Below are 12,439 nucleotides of genomic sequence, written 5' to 3' on the forward strand. Positions count from 1 at the left end.
CAGAATAATATAGAAACATACAGACTTTATTTTTTATGACAATTGAGAAACTATGTTGCATTTCAAAGCAGGTGTTTTAGGTTTGTCAATCTGCAAATAACATCACCACCAAAATCTTTAGTCAGCCTTGCTTTATCACTAGCAGGGAATCTGAAAAAGAACCAGTACAATAGCTGTATACAAACTGCCCTTCCATCATCAAAGCCTTACTTTGGCTATTCTTTTGCCAATGGTAGGTGATGAACTGCAGCAAAAAGGGTTGTCTTTTTTCTTAAAGACAGAGTTGCAACTATGGTTAGACAGATACAATATATGTCTCTGTAGTTTCTTGGTTTAATGCTTACTGTAGAAAGGACAAAGTGTTTGATGACTGCAGACACAACACAGAAGTATTGGAGTTGCCAAGCTGCCCAGAGTACTGGCACCAGCGGCGTGGCATGCTGGGGCTCTGTGAGGGGGGCCCCTCCCCAGCTGAGAGCTCAGGTGGGCTGGACAGAACAGTCCCGCGGGCCAGATGTGGCCCACAGACCGGAGTTTGCCCACCCACTGGCCCCTTTAATAACCAGTTCTACACTGGCTTCTAAATTTAACAACCGGCTCCAGCTCACCACTGCCCATAAGCCATTTCTCCTAGTCCCAACCTTCAGTTTTCTGTTTTCATAGGTATTCTCTCTTTCAGCTTTCCTTTTGCTCTCTTTACTATTCTCACTCTTCTCTTCAGAATCTTGCTTCGCTAGTTTTCTTTTCTAAACCTTTTCTCATCCTTTTAACAAGATCACCGATCTAAGCTATAAACTTATCTTCAGATTCTGTGGATCAGAAAATCCCACATACAAACATCCAACTATTAAAGGGAGTGCTAACTCTAGCATTCAAGATATTTTTTATGGCTGTGTATTCTTCAGCATTCTCAAATCTCATCATTTTCTTATGAGTCTTACAATATTTGGTGTTTTTCTCCATATCCCAGCTCGTGGAGTCAAGCATTTATGTGAGCATCTCATCTTTCTTTTTTCTTTTTTTTAAAAGCTTCTAGTTCTCATGCTTCCAGACAAAAATTTTAAAATGTAACCTGAGTTACATCCTAAATGCTCATAAACCACAAAGCAAATAAAGAGGATCCTCCAAAAAATTAAAGCTCAAGATTTATAATACAATCATCAGTTGATGTTTGAACACTTGTATTGGCAACACTGACACTCAACTATACAGTGCACTGTGCTGAGGAAAATGAAAGGGACAAGTAAAAACTTTATTTTGAAAAGCCATGCCAGTATTTGGGACAGTCAAAATGCCATGTTTTTCCTGCCAATGTTGACATGTAGTTATATACTTTTTCTATCTGATCACCCAACTTGCTGACAGGAGGCATTTCAGTCTGATTCAGGAGGATGAGATTTGATGGGATGTACAAGGTTTAAATTAGTCACATGGAACACCAGAACCACTGGAAATGTAAAGGAAAACCTGGATTCCAGGAATGAAATCTGAACCAAGAAAGTTAATCCAGATTTATTCAGTCATATCCTCCTCTTCCTTCTGGTAACAGAATTCCAATACAGTTTTAAGAGAAAACAGAGAAAAATACATATTGAGTATAACTTCATTTAAACTTAATCTGGATTCAGTAGTGCTTTGCCCATAAACTGATTATTTAAAATGGGTTACGCACGCACCATTTATTTCTGAGTGATGAATTACTGTGTCCCCAGTGAACAATCAGTGAACAGAGAGAGGTTGCAGAAGCAGCATTAATGCCTAGCTATGACTATGCTGATTTATTTAAAAAATGTGTGGGAACCACAGGGAAGCAAACTAGTAAGCTGTATAACTTGATTAGGTAAAAAGAGCATTAAATGTGAAAATCCTAAACTCTTTAGCTTTGCTATTCTGCATATAAATAAGAGATTAGGCAGGAGCTATATGAGCAGTCCCTTTGTAATATATAGGCCTAATTACAATAAATTTAGAAAAGTCGGACTGTGTAATTTGCACAAAGTAGATTAAGACTGCATGGAAATTATGAGGTGTCGAGGCTTCTTTAAAGCTTCAGATGCAGCTGATAAGACTACTTTTAAAAAGAAAAGCAAACCACAACATAACTAAAACAAAGGCACCAATTTAATATGTTTGAAGGATGTTTTTTGCCACATTTTTGTAATAAGTGAATGAGGGTTAATTAGTAAGAACAATCAGAAACGGAAATGGAAAGGAAAAAAGAAAGAAGTCCAGACTAAATGAAATCCATACACTAATTTAAGTGAAGGTGCTTACCAAACTGGCCAAACAAAATTAAACTTAGAATCTGATATCAAAAGTTCTAGCATAAGTATTGACAGATTTCATAAATTAACTGAGTGTATAATGTGATCTCCTAGTGAGAACCATTTGCTGGTTATCAAGAGGTATATTATTGACCTGGATAAAAGGTTAGCTCATTACTTTTTGATGTGCCCAGTGGGAGGGGCAGTGTGTAGCTGAAATGTTCCTTGAGCAGCCCTGGAAGGAGAATGTGACTTGGAATGTCACAACTGGTTTCCTATCTTCCTGTTCATCTTGGAAGAAGTATCCCAGGACCAGCTTTCTGCTCAGCAACACTGACTGGTGCATTTGGAATGCAGTCAAGGCTCCAGCCATGAGAATCAGGGAGCCATAATTGTCTCCCTGATGCTTCCCTGTCTCCTATATAAAGCAGAGCTCTGGTACAGGAGAAAATCCATCTCTCAACCTTTCAATTCCTCATCTGTAAAAATACTACCTTTTCCTTACCTTTATGTGTCTTGTCTATTTAGAATGTAAGTTCTTTGGGGCAGTGACTCTCTCTCTTACCTCATGTATGCGGAACGAAGGCTACAATATCAGATGAGGCCATAGATACTAATATGATACAAATAATAACCATGGCTGTTTGGAGATTTCACAAACTGGTACAGTACAACCTCACAGTTATGAATTCCTTGGGAATGGAGGCTGTTTAGAACTAAGATGTTTGTAACTCTGAACAAAACGTTATGGTTGTTCTTTTAAATGTTTACAACTGAACATTGACATAATACAGCTTTGAAATTTTACTATCCAGAAGAAAAATGCTGCTTTCCCTTTTCTTTGTAGTAGTTAGGGTAACCAGATGTCCCAGTTTTATAGGGACAGTCCTGATTTTTGGGTCTTTTTTTTATATAGGTTCCTATTAACCCCCATCCCTGTCTGGATTTTTCACACTTGCTGTCTGTTCACCCTAGTAGTAGTTTATGTTTAACACAGTACTGTACTGTATTTGATATCTATATATTGTCTCTGATGCTGCCTGATTGCATACTTCTGGTTCCAAATGGCGTGTATAGTTGACTGGTCAGTTCGTAACTCTGGTGTTTGTAATTCTGAGGTTTTACTATATTACAAGAAATAAATTAGAGACTATTTTTGGTAGATGTAAACTAGAATTTTGAACTTAGACTGGTTGAGCATGTGATGGGGCATTTTTCTTTTCCTGATGAAATAGAAAAAAAGATGCTAAGAAGAAAATTAGTAAAAAATATTTTTTAAAGAACAAGTAGAATATGAAAGATATACAGGGACCTGATAACAAACTGGAATATCATGATAAGTGGAAAATATAAAGAGAGAAATATGGTGGAAGGAATAATACAGGGCTGTAGTGTCCTATATAAATATGTAAAAGAACAAATTTGTAAAAGAACTTCTTGATTTAATTCTGAACGCAATATATATGTTGGAAGTATAGAGCCGAATGATCAAATTAATAGTAATCATAATCTACTATAAATTCATAATTAGAGAATATAAAAGTATTAAATTTAAGTACAAAAAGGTGCAAATAATTATGGTCTTATTGGCAGAGAGGTAATATTGGCAGAGACTAGCAAGATGAAGAGGACACATCAAAAATGTTCAAAGATAAATTTACATATGCTAAAGTCTGGAGTGGCTCACAACCGTGAGTGCCAACTTCAGGGCAGACTTTTCAAAAAGAGAGCAGACACCCCAAACTGGTGGTATGTTCAATAATTAGATTTCACAAACCCAGTAAAAAATGTGATCTCTTGGATTACTTTAACGGTCTCACCATGGAGTCACACATAGTTCACTTAGACTCTCCAGTCTATCTTGCCACCCAGGCTCGCAGAGCTTAGTGATAAATGGTCACTTACACCAAAAATCACAAAATATTCAGGTGGTTTCTAGCTCCAAGATATCAATCACTTACCCCCAGATTAATTGGTACCATAGTTCTTACACTAAAGACAATGCCTGTAGCCAATCCTGTAATATAGTATCTAAAGGTTTATCAACTACATAAAATAAATGAGAGTTATTTACAGGTTAAAGCAAGCAAACATATACACAAATGAGTTGCAGTCTAAATCCTAAGAGTAACAGAATTGTAGTGATCTGTCAATTCAAAGCATCTTTCAAGGAAGACTCCAGGGGTAACCCCAGGGGCTGTCTGGCTTCATTTTAATGTATCTGGCCCTGTGAGAGTTCCAACAGCAAAGAGATAGAAACTTTTCCTTTGTCTTTGTTTTATTTCCTTCATTCAGCCTCCAAGTCCATAGAAAGAGTATCCTTCCAAGTAGGATTTTCAAGGTGCAGAAGGACCATTAATGAATCTAGAGGTTGGCAACCTTTGACACACAGCCCATCAGGGTAATCCGCTGGCAGGCTGCCAGACATTTTGTTTACATTGACCGTCCGCAGGCACAGCCCCACGTAGCTCCAAGTGACTGGGAACGGTAAACCATGGCCACTGGGAGCTGTGGGGGGCTGTGCCTGCGGATGGTCAACATAAACAAAATGTCTTGCACCTATACGCTAATACCTATTACGAACAAAATTAACATGCAAATGAGATGGTTTGGTTTCCAGCTAGGGGTTTGTCAATTCTTAGCTAAAACCTATGGTTCTGGCCAGAGCTGGCACTTGGTTTACCAACATCACACACATTATCTGAGATTTTTGTGACTCTGAACAATAAATATATGGGCAGTAAAAAGACACTGGATATCTGTATAATCAAATATAAGAAATACAGTAATACTTAAGAGATAGAAGCAAAGGTTGTAGGTTTATTAAAAAAAGGTAGGTAGGTGGAGAATTGGACAAAGGGGGTATTAATGGTGAAGGTGGAAGCTCTCACAGCTTAAGTGGAAAAATAATGAGAAATATTTCAGGAATGAAGGAGGCAACAGCCTTGTTAAGATGTTGCAAGGGCAATGTATTGACATAAGAGGCTGACAGCGATATCACACAAGAATTACACGTCTCTCTGTATATATGGAATCCACGGGTGAGTGTGTGTTACAGATACCACATGCTAGCAATCTACAGAAAATATGAGCTGTTTCAGCCTTTGGTAATGAAGTGTTGCCTTTTCAGCTCAAAGTGTAGCAGCTTGTTCTCCTAGCACTAGAGGTCCCTGGTTCAGTTCCTAGTGAGTGGACCAAGAAGGCAGCCATCATATATACAAAGGAGGTTGCCAGAAACAGACACACATTTCCTCAGAAGAGAGAGTAAAAACTTCAGAAGGAAATCAGGACCATCATGCCAGAGCAAGGGATCAAAAAGTGAAAATGTCTGGAGATAGATTTGAGTAAGGGGTATATTAGATACACCGAAGTGGTTTGGAAGAAGTATAATAAGATTTCAGAGAAAGATATATTTTTTGTGGATACTACAGACAGTAATTTTTAACTGTAAGGGAAGATAACATATCCAATATGTAACTGTTTTATTGAAAAACTGGTAAGTTACAGATATACTATTAAGTTTAGTATATCAATGAAGAAAATATTGATAATATTGATCAGGGACACAGGAAAACACTTGGCATATATAATTTCAGGAAAATATGTTGTCTGATACTATTACCATATGTTGTATAAAAATGTTCAGCTACTTTATTTTTATTACTGAACTAATTGCAGAGATGAAGGATAAAAGAATATCCTTCAAATGTTCTGTACTTTTGAAGTTATTTTCAGGGGGAAATATTAAACTGGAGATTTGATGTTGTTCATTGAAATGGAGCGTTATGTTCACCCTGATTCCTAAATCCCTTATTTGTAGCCCTATTTGAACATATAAAACTCAGGATGCAAATATACCTGTCCATATGAACACTGATTACAATGAAAAAATGAACAAGTACAACACTACTTATAAAAGCTAACAGGATTTTCAAAGTCAAACTGATATAATGTAGTATATTATGGGAAAGGCAGTGATGTTGATTCAGCTACAAACCTAGATGTTAATCTTTCATGACTAAGATGATTTCCTCCTGTCTTTTAATTATCATCAGATTTATTTTTATTTCAGTTAACATCTCCATAGTGAGCTATTTTAAACAGAGCAGCACACTGTAAACCTTCAGACTTCACTATATTTTACTAATCATTGCATCAGCATTAAAATAGACTGCTTTGATTAGTATTAAAGCAAGTCAATAGAGTAAATCAATGTTGTAAAATAGTATTCACAAGATAATGTTTCAGCAAATACATTAGCTGAGGTACGTCTAATGTTTAATAGAATTGTTGTATAACAAATGTTGCATAGCACAGATTAATCCTTTTTAAAGGTTAAAGAAACTGGTATTAAATGTACTATATTTTAATTTGTAATATATTTCATTGGCTATCTGAAAATCAGCCATCTTTTTAAACAATTCTGCTCTGTTGCTAAGTAAAGTGTCATACAAAAGAAAACCTTGAAAGATAAAGAAAGAACACTTAAATAATTGAGAAAGAAAATCAATAAAACAGTGGCAGAGCTAGGAGTCTTCTATCCTTTTTAACTATGTCATCACTAGAAAGCTAAGCTCAGTTTACTTAAGACAAAAAAGACAAGGTGGATTTCTTCATTTTTGGTGCAAAGTCATCTAACAATGTGTTACAAAGATGTGAAGGTGAGTAATGCAATTGTCACTTTTAAAACACTGTGATGTATACCTAATGATTGGTATTTCTGACATCAAAAAAGAATTCAAGGAATATTTATAACCTATAACCCATTTTAACTGAGAAATACAAACATTTCTTACAAGCCCAAGAAGTAACTGCTGTTTTGTAGCTTGAGGAGATATTACTAAACAGTAAATATATGTAGTAAATATATATATTTTTTATCTTTTAATACTTACAATTTAGAATTGAAAATAGCTCGTTAAAGCATCCAAGCATCACCACTAATGTTAACTGAAAATCAACTGATTTTTTATCTGTAAAAATGATAGTACTATCCTGTGTAGCAAGAGACTGAAGGCCCAGTCCAACTCCTTTTGAAGTCAATAGAAAGCCCCCATTCATCTCAGTCAGAACTGAACTAGGGTCTAATGGCGGAACTTTAATGCTGTTAGCAGAGCACACTGGATACCTTATCTAGGGCCATGTTCATGAGAGTATGACCTATAGAACTATGCACAGAAGAATGGGCATAGGACTGGCAATTAGGAATTATTGAGTTCTTATACTGGCTCTGACACTGACATGCTTTGGAACTCTAAGTAAATCCCACAACCTCTCTCTGTAATCAGTTTCTCCATTAGTAAATACCTCTACAGTCAGCATGGCTCACTCACTATAGGGAATATCCTGCATAATCCCCATGCCCTTTCTTGAGTATAACCATAATAATAATAATAATAATAATCCATTGTCATTTATACAATCAAAATATAAATAAATTCCAAGTAAAGCAACAAAACTTAGCTGGATTATGGGTAAGCAATATTATAAGTCATGTAAATGGGGTTGGTCAGAACTCTTTTCCCTTCTCCTATATTGCAGGAGCACAGAGTTCAGTCATAAAACACTCTGGTCCTTCGAACATAGAGAAAAGATGGCCCATGCACTAGCATGGTAACAGGGAGAGCTTGGTTCAGTTCTCTGCTCCACCAAAGATTTCTTGTGAAACCTTGAGCAAGTCACTTAGCCTCCCTCTACCTCAGCTTCTGATTGCTAAAATGAGAATAACAGTACATAAGAACAAAGAAACGGCCATAATGGGTCAGACCAAAGGTCCATCTAGCCCAGTATCCTGTCTTCTGACAGTGGCCAATGCCAGATGCCCCAGAAGGAATGAACAGAACAGGTAACCATCAAGTGATCCATTCCTTTTCACCCACTCCCAGCTTCTTGCAAACAGTGGCTAGGGACATCATTACTGCCCACCATGGCTAATAGCCAATGATGGACCTATCCACTATGAATGTATCTAGTTTTTTTTTAAACCCTGCTATAGTTTTGGCTTTCACAAAGTCCTCTGGAAAGAAGTTCCATAGGTTGACTGTGTGTTGTATGAAAAAACACTTTGTTTTGTTTGTTTTAAACCTGCTGCCTATTAATTTCATTTGGTGAACCCTAGTTCTTGTGTTATAAGAAGGACTTTATTTACTTTCTCCACACCAGTCATGATTTTATAGATCTCAATCATATCCCCCTTTAGTCTTCTCTTTTCCAAAATGAAAAGTCCCAATCTTATTAATCTCTCCTCATATGGCAGCCATTTCAAACCCCAAATCATTTTTGTTGCCCTTTTCTGAACCTTTTCCAATTCCAATATGTCTTTTTTGAGATGGGGTGACCACATATGCACACAGTATTCAAGATGAGGACATACCATGGATTTATATAGAAGTAATATGATATTTTCTGTCTTATTATCTATCCCTTTCTTAATGATTCCCAACATTCTGTTTGCTTTTTTGACTGTCGCTGTACATTGAGTGAATGTTTTCAGAGAACTATACATGACTCCGAGATCTTTCTTGACTGGTAACAACTAATTTAGACCCCATTATGTTATACATATAGTTGAGATTACGCTTTCCAATGTTCATTACTTTGCATTTATCAACACTGAATTTGCCATGTCATTGCCCACTTACCCAGTTTGAGAGATTCTTTTGTAGCTCTTCACTGTCTGCCTGGGACTTAACTATTTTGAGTGGTTTTGTATCGTGCAAATTTTGACACCTCACTGTTTACTCCTATTTCCAAATCATTTAAACAGATCATTTTTCTAGATCATTCCCTACCTCATAGAGGTTTTTGTGAGGCTCCCATTACCATGCTAAATCTTCTGGCCCCACGGTTTACGCAAGATGCTAGAATTCTCTAGACGATAGCTGTATAGCATACACACATATAATGTGTGATGTAAAACCAGGAGAGAAGGTATTTGAACACTCAACATAGAATTAATCACTGCTAAAGTATTATAACAATATTCCTGAGTTCGATGAAAAACATGAAGGACTAACAACTGCAGAAGCATTTTTGGATGATTAATCACTGAGATATAAATAACTATAGAAAAGACGGTTACTCACCTTTGTAACTGTTGTTCTTCGAGATGTGTTGCTCATATCCATTCCAGTTAGGTGTGTGCGCCGCGCGTGCACATTCGTCGGAAAACTTTTACCCTAGCAACTCAGTGGGCCGGCAGGTCGCCCCCTAGAGTGGCGCCGTCATGGTGCTCGATATATACCCCTGCCGGCCCACCCGCTCCTCAGTTCCTTCTTGCCGGCTACTCCAACAGTGGGGAAGGAGGGCGGGTGTGGAATGGATATGAGCAACACATCTCGAAGAACAACAGTTACAAAGGTGAGTAACCGTCTTTTCTTCTTCGAGTGATTGCTCATATCCATTCCAGTTAGGTGAATCCCAAGCCTTACGTAGGCGGTGGGGTCGGAGTGAAATGTGGTAGAATGAAAACTGCTGAGCCAGAGGCTACAGCATCTCTTGACTGTTGAACCAGGGCATACTGCGAAGCAAAGGTATGGACCGAGGACCAATGGAGCTGCGCGACAGATCTCGTGGGTAGGAACACGAGACAGCAAGGCGGCAGATGAAGCCTGAGCCCTGGTAGAATACACGGTGATGTGGCTTGGGGAAATATGAGCCAAATCATAACAAGTGCGGATGTACGCCGTCACCCAAGATGAGATCCTCTGAGAGGAAAACAAGCAAGCCTTCCCTTTGGTCTGCTACCGTGACAGAGCTGGGGCACCTTACGAAATGGTTCTGTCAGCGCAATATAAATGCGAGCACTCTACAGATGTCCAGGGAGTGCAATTGTTGCGCCCATTGCGTTGAGCTGTGGGTAACATGAAAGGCCGAAACCACCTTAGGGAGGAAAGCCAGGTGCGGTCATAACTGCACCTTGTCTTTGTGAAACCTAGTGTACAGCGGAACCACCGTAAGAGCTCTGAGCTCGGAGACTCGTCTGGCCGATGTAACAGCTACGAGGAAAGTTGTCGTCCAAGACAGGTATAGCAGAGGGCCGGTCGCGAACGGCTCGAATGGGGGAGACATAAGTCTGGTTAAAACTAGGTTGAGGTCCCAGGTTGGGGCTGGGCGGCGCACCCGAGGGTGCAAGCGCTCCAAGCTCTTGAGGGACCTCGAACCCATAGAGTGTGGGAACACGGAACGTCCACCTTAGCCTGGCTGGAAGGTAGAGCTGGCTGCCGAGTGTACCCTCAGCGATGATACCGCCAGGTCCTGCCGCTGAAGGCCAGAGGCAGGCCAAATAGAAGGGATCGAGACCTCAGTAGGAGCAAGATCGAGCGTATTGCACCTGTAGAAGAAACGCTTCCACTTGGCCCGGTACGTTGACCAGGTGGAAGGCTTCTTGTCACCCCGGCTCAGTTTAGCAGCAGCCACACCGTGAGGCGAAGAGGCTGCAGGTCCGGGTGACGAAGCCTGTCGTGGCCCTGAGTGATGAGGTCTGGGTGGGGTGGCAGGGTAATTGGGTCGGTTATTGACAGGCCGAGCAACGTGGTATATCCGTGCTGCCTGGACCACGCTGGAGTGATCATGATGATGCGCGCTCTGTCCCTGCGGAGTTTGAGTAGGACCTAATGAACCAGTGGGAACAGTGGGAAGGCATAAAGGAGTTGGCCTTTCCACGGCATCAGGAATGCGTCCAAGATCAATCCCGAGGAGAGACCTTGAAAGGAGCAGAACATCTGGCATTTTCTGCTCTCGCGGTGAGCGAACAGGTCTATGTGAGGAAAAATCTCCACTTCTGGAAAGCAGAACGCCTCACATGGGGCAGAGTGACCACTCGTAAGACAGGAAAGACCTGCTGAGTCAAAGCGCCATGGCGTTCCGAACGCCTGGGAGAAAGGACGTCACCAGCTCCATTGAGTGGGCCATGCAAAAGTCCCAGAAATGGATGGCCTCCTGACAAAAGGGGGGAGGACCATGTCCCTCCCTGGTTATTTATGAAGCACATGGCCGTTGTATCTCGGTGTTTACAGCCAACACCACGGCCTCGCAGCTGCCGCTGGAACCCCTGGCACGCCAGGCGGACTACTCTCATTTTTGGGGCATTGATGTGGAATGCCAGCTCCCGAAAAGACCAAAGGCCTTAAGCTCGGAGGTGACCATGAGCACTCGAGCAGAGAGATGACGCGTCCGTCGTCAGGGGCAGTGAGGGCTGGGGCGGATGGAACCGCATCCCTGCCCACACCAGGGAGGGAGTTAGCCACCACTCTAGGGAGCCTAAGGTGCTCGAGGGAACGGTGACTACCATGACCATTGGCTCCCTGTCCGGGTGGTACACCGAGGTGAGCCGGACTTGGAGAGGACGGAGGCGGAGCTTGGCGTGTTTGGTTACAAACTTGCGGGCAGCCATGGACCCAGGAGACTGAGACAAGTGCGAGCCGAGGTCGTTGGGAAAGTCTGCGGACCTCGGATGATTGTTGCCATCGCCTAAAACCGCAGTTGTGATAAGCAGGCTCCGGCTAGGTCAGAGACCCGGATAGCCCCTAGGAAGTCCAACCTCTGCGTGGGAACCAGAGTGGATTGCTCTATAGTAATCATCAGACCTAGACCTGTGAATAAGACCGTGACGATGCCCACGTGCTGAGTGGTTTGTGTCTCGGAGTCTCCTCGGATAAGCGAATCGTCCAGATACGGAAAAACGCATATCCGACATCAGCGAAGGTAGGCGGCGACTATGGCCGTAAACCAGAAGTACTGACGGTTGGCTAGAAAGCGGAGGTATCTCCTGTGCGGAGGGAAGATGGCATTGCAAAAGTACGCGTCCTCCATATCGAGGGCGGCATAGTAGCCCCCAGGAGGCGAGGATGGAATAATGGTTCCCAGGGATACCATGCGGAACTTCAACCTTAACCTAAACTGGTTGAGTCCGCGCAGGACTAGGAAGGTCTGAGACCTCTGTTCGAGTGGGGGACTAGGGCATAACGGGAGTAGACCCCCTTGCCCCTTTCGTCAGTCGGCGTCTGCATCTCTTGTACGAGGAATTGCTCATGAGAGGGGTCCCTGAAGGGGGACAGGGCTGGAACAAATTAGAGGTGGTACCTATGCTTCACCGTGCGCAGGACCCAGCGATCTGAAATTAACTGGGGCCACGCCAGGAGAAAGCGGGATTGGGATCCCGGCCTGTGACTGGT

The sequence above is a fragment of the Gopherus flavomarginatus genome, chromosome 1 (genome assembly GCF_025201925.1).
Source record: "Gopherus flavomarginatus isolate rGopFla2 chromosome 1, rGopFla2.mat.asm, whole genome shotgun sequence".
Taxonomy (NCBI): domain Eukaryota; kingdom Metazoa; phylum Chordata; order Testudines; family Testudinidae; genus Gopherus; species Gopherus flavomarginatus.